This window comes from Schistocerca americana, chromosome 3, assembly GCF_021461395.2.
Source record: "Schistocerca americana isolate TAMUIC-IGC-003095 chromosome 3, iqSchAmer2.1, whole genome shotgun sequence".
In the NCBI taxonomy this organism is placed as follows: domain Eukaryota; kingdom Metazoa; phylum Arthropoda; class Insecta; order Orthoptera; family Acrididae; genus Schistocerca; species Schistocerca americana.
The window spans coordinates 349,368,683-349,382,453 of NC_060121.1; the positions used below are offsets into that span (position 1 = coordinate 349,368,683).

At 45.4% G+C, this 13,771-nt stretch overlaps 1 protein-coding gene across 1 annotated transcript in view; it reads left to right on the top strand.

Annotated features, from left to right (window-relative positions):
- The window catches only part of LOC124606075 (F-box/LRR-repeat protein 16-like), a 705,098-nt gene that overhangs the window by 584,592 nt on the left and 106,735 nt on the right, over window positions 1–13,771 (top strand). The window lies entirely within an intron of this gene.

Here is a 13,771-nt window from a genome sequence, read left to right on the forward strand (position 1 = left end):
TCACAAAAAAATGTTCAAATGTGTGTGAAATCTTATGGGACGTAACTGCTAAGGTCATCAGTCCCTAAGTTTACACATTTGCTTAACCTAAATTACCCTAAGTACAAACACACACACACCCATGCCCGAATGAGGACTCGAACCACCCCAAGGACCAGCCGCACAGTCCACGAGTGCAGCGCCCTAAACCGCTCGGTTAATCCCGCGCGGCTGTGTTTCAAAGAACATTTTATGAATCTGTGCTATCTGTCAATAGGTCGTTTCTTTCGAGGTTATTCATAATGTTCAAACACAGTATATGTTCCAAAATCCTACTGCAAATCGACGTTAGTGATTTAGGTCTGTGATTCAGCTGATTACTTGTATTAACTTTCTTGGGTAGTGGTGTGACCTGTGCAACTTTCCAGTCTTGAGGTACTTATCTTTCGTCGATTTATTTTAGAAAGGAATTCACTCTTCTCCTGTGTTAGTCTGCTTCTCATATCTTCCCTGTTTTGTCCCCCATGCGTCATTTTGCTTCAAATGTACCAAAATTCCTTTACAGTTTTGATGTGAAGTTCATGGTTAATCTCATTGTGTTACTCCTCATTACTTTGGTTTGCTGTTAGTCCATTTAAGATTTGCTTGGTTTTTGTCTAAGCTTAACGCTTAATGCTTGTAAATTCGAAAGGGAACTGGATTCCTGATAGTCCCCTATTCGTTACGCTTTGATAGAAGTACCACGCACGTCTTTTTTAAGTTTTATGTACTTCAGATTAACGTATATTTCCTCTACAAATGTAAAATTTTATCGCCATTTTACGAGCGCAGCAGATCAGTAGCGTTAGCGTGAAATACTGCTATTGCTGCGGCGCACGACTGCAGCAGGCAGTTACAACGGCCGTATCAGTCGTTTTGGCGAGGGCCAGGTGATGGAAGACGCGCATTTTGCAGGTGACGGCATCGTTTAGCGGCTGTCGCGTCGCAACATGATATACGACATTAATCACCCGCGGCTGCCCCGCTCTCGCCCGCTGTTAACGCCCTCATCTGCCGGCGCTAGCTGCGAAAGAATTCGATACGAATTCTTAGCAAATGAATGCATTCGTAGTTAAACCTCATAAAGCTTGCATAGTTAGCGAGATTTTAACAACTCACTATAGCCACGGAGCATCTTAAATAGCAGTTCAGAACTCTTTTTGCCTTTGAAACTTTCTTTGAACTAAAAACTTTGTTTCTCTCAAACGGTTGTTTTGCATTCCTCCAAGAATAACAAAAGAACCACGACACTCACCTTGTCTTCGTTCAATTAAGCGATTAAATATTACATGTTACTAGCCTGTGTTCCATTAATACACTACTGGCCATAAAATTGCTACACCAAGAAGAAATGCAGATGATAAACGGATATTCATTGGACAAATATACTAGAACTGACATTTTCACGCAATTTGGGTGCATAGATCCTGAGAAATCAGTACCCAGAACAACCACCTCTGGCCGTAATAACGGTCTTGATACGCCTGGGCATTGAGTCAAACAGAACTTGGATGGCGTGTACAGGTACAGCTGCCCATGCAGCTTCAACACGATACCACAGTCCATCAAGAGTAGTGACTGGCGTATTGTGACGAGCCAGTTGCTCAGCCACCATTGACCAGATGTTTTCAATTGGTGAGAGATCGGGAGAATGTGCTGGCCAGGGCAGCAGTCGAACATTTTCTGTATCCAGAAAGGCCCGTACAGGACCTGCAACATGTGGTCGTGCATTATCCTCCTGAAATGTAGGACTTCGCAGGGATCAAATGAAGGGTAGAACCACGGGTCGTAACACATCTGAAATGTACCGTCCACTGTTCAAAGTGCCGTCAACGCGAACAAGAGGTGACCGAGACGTGTCACCAATGGCACCCCATACCATCACGCCGGGTGATACGCCAGTATGGCGATGACCAATACACGCTTCCAATGTGCGTTCACCGCGATGTCACCAAACACGGATGCGACCATCATGATGCTGTAAACAGAACCTAGATTCATCCGAAAAAATGAGGTTTTGCCATTCGTGCACCCAGGTACGTCGTTGAGTACAGCATCGCAGGCGCTCCTGTCTGTGATGCAGCGTCAAGGGTAACCGCAGCCATGGCCTCCGAGCTGATAGTCCATGCTGCTGGACGTCGTCGAACTGTTCGTGCAGATGGTTGTTGTCTTGTAAACGTCCCCATCTGTTGACTCAGGGATCGAGACGTGGCTGCACGATCCGTTACAGCCATGCGCATAAGATGCCTGTCATCTCGACTGTTAGTGATACGAGGCCATTGGGATCCAGCACGGCGTTCCGTATTACCCCTCTGAACCCACCGTTTCCATATTCTTCTAACAGTCATTGAATCTCGACCAACGCGAGCAGCAATGTCGCGATACGATTAACCGCAATCGCGATAGGCTACAATCCGTCCTTTATCAAAGTCAGAAGTGTGATGGTACGCATTTCTCCTCCTTACAACAGGCATCACAATAAAGTTTCACCAGGCAACGCCGGACAACTGCTGTTTGTGTATGAGAAATCGGTTGGAAACTTCCATCATGTAAGCACGTTGTAGGTGTCACCAACGGCGCCAACGCTGTGTGAATGCTCTGAAAAGCTAATCATTTGCATATCACAGCATCTTCTTCCTGTCGGTTGAATTTCAAGTCTGTACCACGTCATCGTCGTGTTGTAGCAATTTTAATGGCCAATAGTGTATAAACCGACGAAACAAAAATTGCAACGTTAAAAAATAATTAATGTAGAGTAATGAAATTTCGGAAATACGTTTGTCTAGGTAACATATTTAAGTGATAAACATTGCAATATCGCAGGTTAATGTAAGCGCGAGATAAACCATTGCAAATGTGACATGCTGGTACATTAATAACCGATGTAATCGCCAGAATGTTGCACGTAAGCATCCAAACGTGCATGCATTGTATTGTACAGGAGCCTGATGTCAGTTTGTGGAATTGATTTCCATACCTGTTGCACTTGGTCAATCAATACCGCAAAGGTTAATATCGGTTGTGGATGACGCTGGAGTTGTCGTACGATGACAGCCAATACGTGCTCAATTGGAGACAGATCTGGCGGTCGAGCAGGACAAGGCAACATTTTGAGTGTAGAACATGGTGGATTACGACAGCGGTATGTGGACGAGCGGTATACTGTTGGAAAACATAACCTGGAATCACGAGCTGATCCAAATGGCCTCGAGCTGATACGATGACGTAAAACCTTTCTCATAGAACAACAAACACACTAGTATTACACCATGAAAAAAAGTAGAAAATAATAAGAGTACAGAAAAGTGCGAGACACTTTGTTCCCACTAAATAGTAGATCCCTCTGTACCCTTGATTACTGCGAATATTGGGGAAAAAATCACTGAGGCTTTCATGACAGTTTAAAACTCTATCACTATAACCCAGGACGATGCCCGGACCACTCCACGCAAACCAGTGCGTATACCAGTAGGTTAATAAACCTAATGTAACAGTATACTTATGAAAAACTAAATCAGAAAATCCTACCTAGCAGGATTTGTCCTGATTGAGGTAGTAATGCGTTGTTAGGTGGACTCCAGCAGACCCTAAAAGCGTCCGAGAGTCATCCTGATCTATGACCGTAAAACCGCCGCCCACAACACAGGGATATTAGTCGGGACTGGATTCCAAATGCACGCATCTTGGCCATCAGTATCGACTTTCGTCCCTTTTGGAAGGGCAGTGGATTTCCAATTTTCAAAAGGCGGCTGATTTGTTGCACTCTGATCTCTTTTCTGCAGATACCGTACCCATTACTCGATGTTGACCCTTGACGTCGAGACGTTTTTCTATACAATAGTTCACACTGCTGGTGGCCGTTCTCTCTGAATAGAGGTGTTCACGGCACACACTTGACGTATTTTCAAACGATCTTTTACTAAGGAAAGCCCAGGAGTACTGCCCAGATTAATTCTCCCACTGCTGAAAAGGTAAATGATAAAGATACTGGTGTCAGTGGCAATGATAAACAACTAAAATTGCTCACACCAAACACAGTTCTAGAGCCCGATGGTATCCCTACCAGACTGTATAGAGAAACTGCTTCTCAGTTAGTCCTTCATTTCACCGCAATAAACGATAGAAGCTCCCTGAGACTATAGATGGATAATGAATATCATAGTAGGCAGTTCAGGTGAAGAGGAACGAAAATCTCTGAAAAGGTTAATCGCACGGTTCAAATGGCTCTGAGCACTATGGGACTTAATTTCTACTTGTCATCAGTCCCCTAGAACTTAGAACTACTTAAACCTAACTAACCTAAGGACATCACACACATCCATGCCCGAGGCAGGATTCGAACCTGCGACCGTAGCGGTCGCGCGGTTCCAGACTGTAGCGCCTAGAACCGCTCGGCCACTCCGGCCGGCGTTAATCACATGAGTTGGACAAACAAACATAAGTACAAGGAAGATAACTACGAAGAAATCTTGGATAACAGAAGAAATCAATTGATCGACTAAAGAAAGAAGTACAAAAATGTCCAGAGAAACACAGGAAAACAAGTAAATTACCTAGGAATGAAATAAATATGAAGTGCAGGGAAGCTAAGGTAAAATGGCTGAATGAAAAAAGTGAAGAAACTGAAAAATAAATGTTCGTCCGTAGCACTAATTCGGCCTATAGAAAAGTCAAAACAAAATTCGTTGAAGTTATAATCAACAATGTCAACACTAAGAGCGCAGTTGGAATTTCTCTGTTAAGAGTAGCGATGTGTCTGAGGAAAAAATGGGAGTCTATATGGAAGACATAGGGGATTCGCTACTAGAAGCAGAGTTCAATAGAGCAGTGTATAGAAGAATGAAAAGAAATTTAAGGATCTGTTAGATTGCGGTCTGTTTGGCTGTCAGAGAGGCATTTCTGATGTTGCGATTGCTTATGGAAGCAAGACTTAAGTAATTTCAAGATATATTCATAGGATTTGTCGACTTGGAAAAAGCAATCGACATTGTAAAAAGATGCAAGATGATCGATGTAAGAGAACCAAGAGGGAACAATAAGAATGAGAGATTAAAAATGGTGTAAGGTAGGGGTGTAACCTTTCACCCGTACTGTTCAAACTACACATCGAAGAAGCAACGACAGAAATAAAAGGAAGGTTCACTAATAGGATTATATTTCAGGATGAATGGATATCAACGATAAGACTCACTGATAACATTGCTAACATCAGTGAAAGTGAAGAAGAATTACGGGAAGTGTTGAATGGAATGAACAGTCTAATGAGTATAGAATACGTACTGAGATTAAACCGAAGAAAGATAATGGTAATGAGGAGTAGTGGGGATGAGATTAGCGCTAAATCTGGCATCAAAACTGAGTACCATGATATAGATGCAGTTAAGGAATTCTGATATCTTGGAAGCAAAGTAACACATGACGGTCGAAGCGAGGAGGACACTAAATGCTGATCAGCGGATGCAAAGACGGCATTCCTGTCCAAGAGAAGTCTAGTAGTGTGAAACATCGGCCTTAACCTGAGGAAGCAGTTTCTTGGAATGTACGTTTGGAGCACAGCATTGTATAATAGTCAATGACGCTCTTGAAAAACCCGAAAAGAAGAGAATTAAGGCGCTAAGATGTGAAGACCATTGAAAATTATGTGGAGTCATACGGTGAGAAAAGAGGACGTCCTGACAGAATTGGAGAAGGAAGAAACATGGAAAACACTGACAAGAAGGGACAGGATGACAGTACAAATGTTAAAACATCGTGGTATAACTTCCATGGTACTAATAACTTCCATGGAACTAGATGGGACTTTAGAAGCTGTAGATGGTGAACACTGTAGGGGAAGACGGAAATAGGATTAAAGTCAACAATTAATTGAGGACGTAGGGTGGTAGTCCTACTCAGAGACGAAGAATTTTGCAAGGCAAAAAGAAGGAAACTGTAGATTACTCGACCAAAATGCTTGGCCTAGTAGTTCGAAGAAAGAACAGGTCACACCTGTCAACAAGGACGATAGTGGAAGTGATCCACAAAGCTACCGTCCAGTTTCCTTGACATCCGTCTGTTGCAGCATTTTAATCCATATTGTGAATACAACATAAAGAGGTATCTCGAGCAGAATGAGCTTCTAAGCTCGAACCATCAAGGGTTCCGAAAACATCGTTCACCCGAAAACGAACTTATGCTTTCCCATACGCCGTCATGAAAGTCATGGAAATGGCAGTCAGGTAGATGCAGTATTTCTCGATTTCCGAAAACCATTTGACTCTATACCACCGACTTTTGTCATTGGAAGTACAATCATATGGGGTATCAGATGAAATTTGTGACTGCATTGACAATTTCTAGGTGTGGAGGCTATTTCAGGTTATCTTGCGTGGACAGTTATCTGAAAATGCAGAAGTAACTTCAGATGTGCCCTATGGGAGGCGTTTTGGGCCCCTTGCTCCTCACATTCTATATTAACGACCTCGATTAGGTTATTAATACTAACCAAAACCTTTTCGCTGATGATGCAGTTATCTACAGTGACGTACTAACTGAAAACAGATGCACAAATATTGTGTCAGATAATGAGAAGACTTCCAGATAGTGGAAAGACTGACAGCATGCTTTAAATGTAAATTTGGGCACTTCTTAATGACGCAAAAAGTTGTTTTCTGTGACTACAGCGTTAATGAGTCACAACTGGAATCAGTCAACTACTACAAGCGCCTGGGAGTAACAGTCTAAAGGCATATGGAACGATCACATACGCTCAATCGTCGGTAAAGGAGATGGCAGACGCGGTTTGGCTAAAGCGCATTTCACCGGAAAAGAATCTGTCGCAGCATTCCCGAGAAAAACTACCGGTACTGCAGAACTGAAGCCTCCTGTATGCCGTACTGAACTGTCACGTTGCGACTTAAAACGTGCGTCACTTATGTCCGCTGGTGGCCCGATTACGCAAGGCGCCCCGCGCTTTGGTTCGGTAAGGACACGGCCATTATCCGCACAGACGGCCGACATAGTCCGAGTTCTCAGTGAGTCTCGTTACTGCAGGATTAATTCACTTTCCACGTTACGCAACTACAGCAGGCGCAGCTGCCGCAATCAGTATCCATGCGTGATGCTAAACGGGAACAAGACTGCACGGCGCTTTACAGCAATTGCGTAACGCCTCTCCATGACTGATTGGAAGTATCGTTACGCATCGTCGTTTTACTACAGTATCAGGTCGGCCAGTCGTTTGCGAACAGTGACAAGTGCTCCTTATCTCCGTATAAAGAACCTCATAACACTACGGGAAAGGTGTGTCTGAAAAAAAAAAAACCTCCTGCAAATGTGCTGTTTCAGTGACCGCCAACATGCGGGAAACTGGTCCATGTAGTGATACAAGTATCATTGTCAAACAGTCTGTACACATAGGCACATAACAAGTTCAGTGCTTGATTTGTGACGGTACGCGCCGGTACACCGCACCGGTACCTCTGTGGAAAACAAGGTATTAAAATAAAGTTTTAAGATGTCTAAATTTTAAAGAAAATACCCACCGGACAGTCACGGAACCCCTTTTTTGCACGTCAAGCGCTGCCCATGAGTACAGATTGTTTGACGATGATCCTTGTATCAGAAAACTTTCAATGATCTGATGACGACAATGAGCCCAAATCGGTCGTTGTGAATGAATGCGATGAAAACCGACATGTAAAAAGGAAGAGTCAAACATGACAGCAGACTCGTTGACAGATTTCATGTCTAAGCTAATAGATATTTCGCATGCAGCGCAGCATCATTGTTTCAATATACACATACCAAAAAAAGTTTTGCATCACTCCGGTTCCCAGAGCTCATGAATATAGACGTTGACTGTGGATACTGTATCACAGACACAGTCGTTTTGACTGTCAGAGATGTCACTAAACCCGCCCAAAGATGTAAACAATCATGCATGAGCAGCGCCTATTAGACGAAGGGAGTCCGACAGCCGATCAGTTCCAGTCGTTCCACCAGGAAGGAGGTACATGACTCGTGTTGTCTGTACTTCAACCTCGCCTAGATGGTCAATAACGCGGTTCGATCGCGTCCGCATTGTTACTTTGTGCCAGGAAGGGCTCTCAAGAAGGGAAGTGTCCAGGCTTCTCGGGGTGAACCAAACCGATGTTGTTCGGACATGGAGGAGATACCGAGAGACAGGAACTGTCGATGACTTGCCTCGCTCAGGCCACCTAAGGGCTACTACTATTGCAATGGATGACCGCCACCTACCGGGTTATGCTCGGAGGAACCCTCACAGCAACGCCACCGTGTTGAATAATGCTTTTCGTCCAGCCATAGGACGTCGTGTTACGACTCAAACTGTGCGCAATAGGGTGCATGATGTGCAACTTCACTCCCGACGTCCATTGCGAGGTCCATCTTTGCAACCACGCCACCATGCAGCGCGGTACAGATGGCCCCAACAAGATGCCGAATGGGTCGCTCAGGATTGGCATCACGTTCTCTTCGCTGGTGAGTGTCGCGTATGCCTTCAACCAGACAAGTCCCTGTCAGGCTGAATGCCTTAGACACACTGTCCAGCGAGTGCAGCCAGGTGGAGGTGCACTGCTGTTTTGGAGTGGTATTATGTGGGGCCGATGTACCCCGCTGATGGTCTTGGAAGGCGCCGTAACGGCTAAACGATACGTGAATGCCATCCTCCTATCGATAGTGCAACCATATCGGGAGCACATTGGCAAGGCATTCGTCTTCATGGACGACAATTCGCGCCGCCATCGTGCACATCTTGTGAATGACTTCCTTCAGGATAACGACATCGCTCGACTAGAGTGGCTAGCATGTTCTCCAGACATGAACCCTATCCAACATGCCTGGGATAGTTTGAAAAGTGCTGTTTATGGATGACGTGACCCACCAACCACTCTGAGGGATCTACGCCGAATCGCCGTTGAGGAGTGGGACAATCTGGACCAACAGTGCCTTGATGAACTTGTGGATAGTATGCCGCGACGAATACAGGCATGTATCAATGCAAGGGAACGTGCTACTGTGTATTAGAGGTACCGGTGTGTACAGCAGTCTGGACCACCACTTCTGAAGGTCTCGCTGTATGGTGGTACAAAATGCAGTGTATGGTTTTCATGAGTAATAAAAAGAGTGGAAATGATGTTTATGTTGATCTCTGTTCCAATCTTCTGTACAGGTTCCGGAACCTAGGCGATGCAAAACTTTTTTTGATGTGTGTATTTTGTGCAGGTGATACCCAGCAAAAAGACAATGGCGCAAAAAGAAAACCATCCTGCGTCACCACATCCGCCGACGACAGTAAAATGCATTAATGTAGCAAAATAATCTTCGCACACTGTCTTTGTTTAGCACGCGGAGTTCATTCCACACAAGGGGTTGGAACCTGAATATGGGCAGTTTACGAAAATTACTTAACAGTATTAATGTACTTTACTTTTGACTGCATTAAAGAATTTTATTGTTCTTTGATTGTAAAGGTTCATCTTGATAACATAAATTGTAAAATTCACGATTACCGGTTACACATCATAAGAATATTCTGATGTAGGTATCATGCTGAAAAAGAACGCCTGGATGTGCTGCTGGGGAATACTCTGCCACGCGGTTTGTGTGCGCGTCCACAGCAACAGTGACGGCAAGGAGACCTGAACGAACAAGTTGCCGACCGGCCATATCCAAAACATGTTCGGTGGGCGAACAGGCAGGTCAGGGAAGCAGTGGTACCTGTCGTTTTTCGAAGAAGGCTTGCACATTACTCGACACATACGGCCTAACTTTGTCCTGCTGAAATACGGCATGAACAACGGCCTACATGAGGGGCAGTGCCTTTGATTGTAAAACATGATGTACCGGTAGCTGCTCAGATTGCCCTCAAGATTAGGAGGGGAGATAGCATGTTATAGGCAATGGCCCCCCAAACCGTAACAATAGACGTCTGTCCACTGTGCCTCTGAACAATACAGTCTGCCCGATTGCGTTCATCACGGCGGCGTCGAATGCGTATGGCCATCACTGAACGACAAGCTGAAGAAGGACTCTTTCGAAAACACTACATTTTTGCCACTCAGCACGCTAGTGTCGGCGTTCACGTGACCATTGCAGTCTGCGATGTTGGTGGGTTCTGGCCAATGGAAGCCGAAGCAATGGCATGCGTGCCACCAGTCCAGCCCGCAGAGGACGGCGTCGAACCTTCGACGCAGACATGTCCATACCACTTGAAGTACTTTAACGTCGCACCAACTGCCAAGCGGACAAGAAGTCGGTCATCTCGCGCTTTGGTCACATTGTGTCGTCCAGTTCCCTATCAGCGCTGTGTACGGTCCTCTTTTCTCCAAAGGTTCCACGTACGTCTCACTGTTGAAGCAGCGCGCTCTGTAAGAGCCTGAGTGTCACGGAACGACAGACCCGCCTCCCGGAGACCAACCATTCTGCACCAATCGAACGCTCTCATGCCAGTATTCCACACTGTGATTGAATTTTCTCGTGAAGACATCAGAAGGAACTTTCTAAAGCCAAGAGTGCATAAATATTTCTTTATTTACAAAAAACCGGTTTTCACTGGCTTTTCTGTCATCTTCAGGCCTTCAAACTTTTTTTCTTTTTTTTTAATGTGTTCAGTTTGAGTTGGACTTCGCGCCAAGTTGTTTATCTCATGACAACTTGGCGTGAGGCCCAACTCTAAATGAATACATTATACAGAGTCTAACAAAAATGTACGGCACAAATTGCAGGACACATTCCTCACGTGCAGACGAAGAAATTATGTTATATGAACTAGGTCTGGAAACGCTTTGGTTCCATGTAACAACTCATTTTCTCCATATGACTGTCTGGCGAGTGTTACAAGAGGACGAGCTGTATCCATACCAATTACAGTGTGTGCAGGCACTATCAGCAGTTGATTTTGCCGCATGGGCAATCTTCTGCGAATGGTTTATTCCCCGAAGTGGCAACCCTAATTTTAGTGCAACGGTGCTGATCACAGATGATGCGTCGATTCAACGAGATCAGATTGTAAATTTTCACAACCAGTATGCATGAGCAGACGTCAATCGTCACCCAACTGTTGAAGCAAGTTATGAACAAAGACTTCCTGCCAGTTTTTGGGCCGGCATTGTTGGTGACTGTTTGGTAGGGACCCATATTTATATAACATAATTTCTTCGTCAACGTGTGAGGATTATGTCCTGCAATTTGTGCTGTACATTTTTGTTAGACCCTCTATAATGAAAATTTTTGAAGACCTAAAGGTAGTAAAATCTGTCAAAACCGCTTGTTTGTAAATTAAGAAATATACATGCGATCTTGGCTTTAGGAATTTTTTACCATATTCTCCACCCTGTGATGTAGGCGGGGCATACCGGCACTAAGTTATACGTTTCCACTTCGTATGACAGCTCCGCACTGACAAAGCGTTGCGTGATATTGACTTGTCGGGTCACACAAAAGAGGGCACTGTTGGGCCGATTTGCGCGCCACCTCTCTGCCATTTAAATCACTTATTATGATTCTGTTGTTATACACGTCCTCTCATCGTGGAGTGTTGCATAACACTGCTTCCGAGTGTTTCACTCTTTACAAATTTTAGAGTAATTATTGTTAGATTAGTGTGAATTCAGCATATTACTACAGAACTCTATTCACGGAGAGAAAATTATTTATCGAATGATTGTGTGATGGGCGATATCAGATTTGCATCTCACTTAAACGCGTGTGTTTAGAAAGTCACATTATGCGCAGAAAATTTAATTTAACAACGTAATATCAAAACAAATTTGTGTATTATCATCCTCTCTTTACTAGATGTAATTACGTACTTTAGATAATCTGAAATACATCTACACTCCTGGAAATTGAAATAAGAACACCGTGAATTCATTGTCCCAGGAAGGGGAAACTTTATTGACACATTCCTGGGGTCAGATACATCACATGATCACACTGACAGAACCACAGGCACATAGACACAGGCAACAGAGCATGCACAATGTCGGCACTAGTACAGTGTATATCCACCTTTCGCAGCAATGCAGGCTGCTATTCTCCCATGGAGACGATCGTAGAGATGCTGGATGTAGTCCTGTGGAACGGCTTGCCATGCCATTTCCACCTGGCGCCTCAGTTGGACCAGCGTTCGTGCTGGACGTGCAGACCGCGTGAGACGACGCTTCATCCAGTCCCAAACATGCTCAATGGGGGACAGATCCGGAGATCTTGCTGGCCAGGGTACTTGACTTACACCTTCTAGAGCACGTTGGGTGGCACGGGACACATGCGGACGTGCATTATCCTGTTGGAACAGCAAGTTCCCTTGCCGGTCTAGGAATGGTAGAACGATGGGTTCGATGACGGTTTGGATGTACCGTGCACTATTCAGTGTCCCCTCGACGATCACCAGTGGTGTACGGCCAGTGTAGGAGATCGCTCCCCACACCATGATGCCGGGTGTTGGCCCTGTGTGCCTCGGTCGTATGCAGTCCTGATTGTGGCGCTCACCTGCACGGCGCCAAACACGCATACGACCATCATTGGCACCAAGGCAGAAGCGACTCTCATCGCTGAAGACGACACGTCTCCATTCGTCCCTCCATTCACGCCTGTCGCGACACCACTGGAGGCGGGCTGCACGATGTTGGGGCGTGAGCGGAAGACGGCCTAACGGTGTGCGGGACCGTAGCCCAGCTTCATGGAGACGGTTGCGAATGGTCCTCGCCGATACCCCAGCAGCAACAGTGTCCCTAATTTGCTGGGAAGTGGCGGTGCGGTCCCCTACGGCACTGCGTAGGATCCTACGGTCTTGGCGTGCATCCGTGCGTCGCTGCGGTCCGGTCCCAGGTCGACGGGCACGTGCACCTTCCGCCGACCACTGGCGACAACATCGATGTACTGTGGAGACCTCACGCCCCACGTGTTGAGCAATTCGGCGGTACGTCCACCCGGCCTCCCGCATGCCCACTATACGACCTCGCTCAAAGTCCGTCAACTGCACATACGGTTCACGTCCACGCTGTCGCGGCATGCTACCAGTCTTAAAGACTGCGATGGAACTCCGTATGCCACGGCAAACTGGCTGACATTGACGGCGGCGGTGCACAAATGCTGCGCAGCTAGCGCCATTCGACGGCCAACACCGCGGTTCCTGGTGTGTCGGCTGTGCCGTGCGTGTGATCATTGCTTGTACAGCCCTCTCGCAGTGTCCGGAGCAAGTATGGTGGGTCTGACACACCGGTGTCAATGTGTTCTTTTTTCCATTTCCAGGAGTGTATTTTCAATGAACTATATAGTTCTTGTACAAATTAATAATTTTAATAATTAATTAATTAAATCCACTCTAGCTGCTGATTTATACTTTATTTAAACCCTGACCGGCTAGCTACATCGGACAAACGGGAAGAAATTTCTAAAAGCGATTCGAGGAACACACGGAATTAAAGAGAAAAAAAATAGGAACTAAATCCATCTTCGCCGCTGACTTCATAGCAGACAGTCACATGGTGCACAATATCGAAAAATCCTTGTGATTCTTTATATAATGAGGAAGGGGTACTTCATGGGCATACAAGAAGTAAAAGAAATTTACACCCACCTGAAAAAGTCCAGGGAAAAGACGCACCGACGAGCAGTGCATACTAAGACAGATCAGTTTCCTGCGCATATACCGACCAGATACACAACCTCGTTTAAAAGAGATCCACAATTTCGTAGCTGAATCTAGAGGTTAGTAAACTAGTTCCGCCGTGCGGGATTAGCCGAGCGG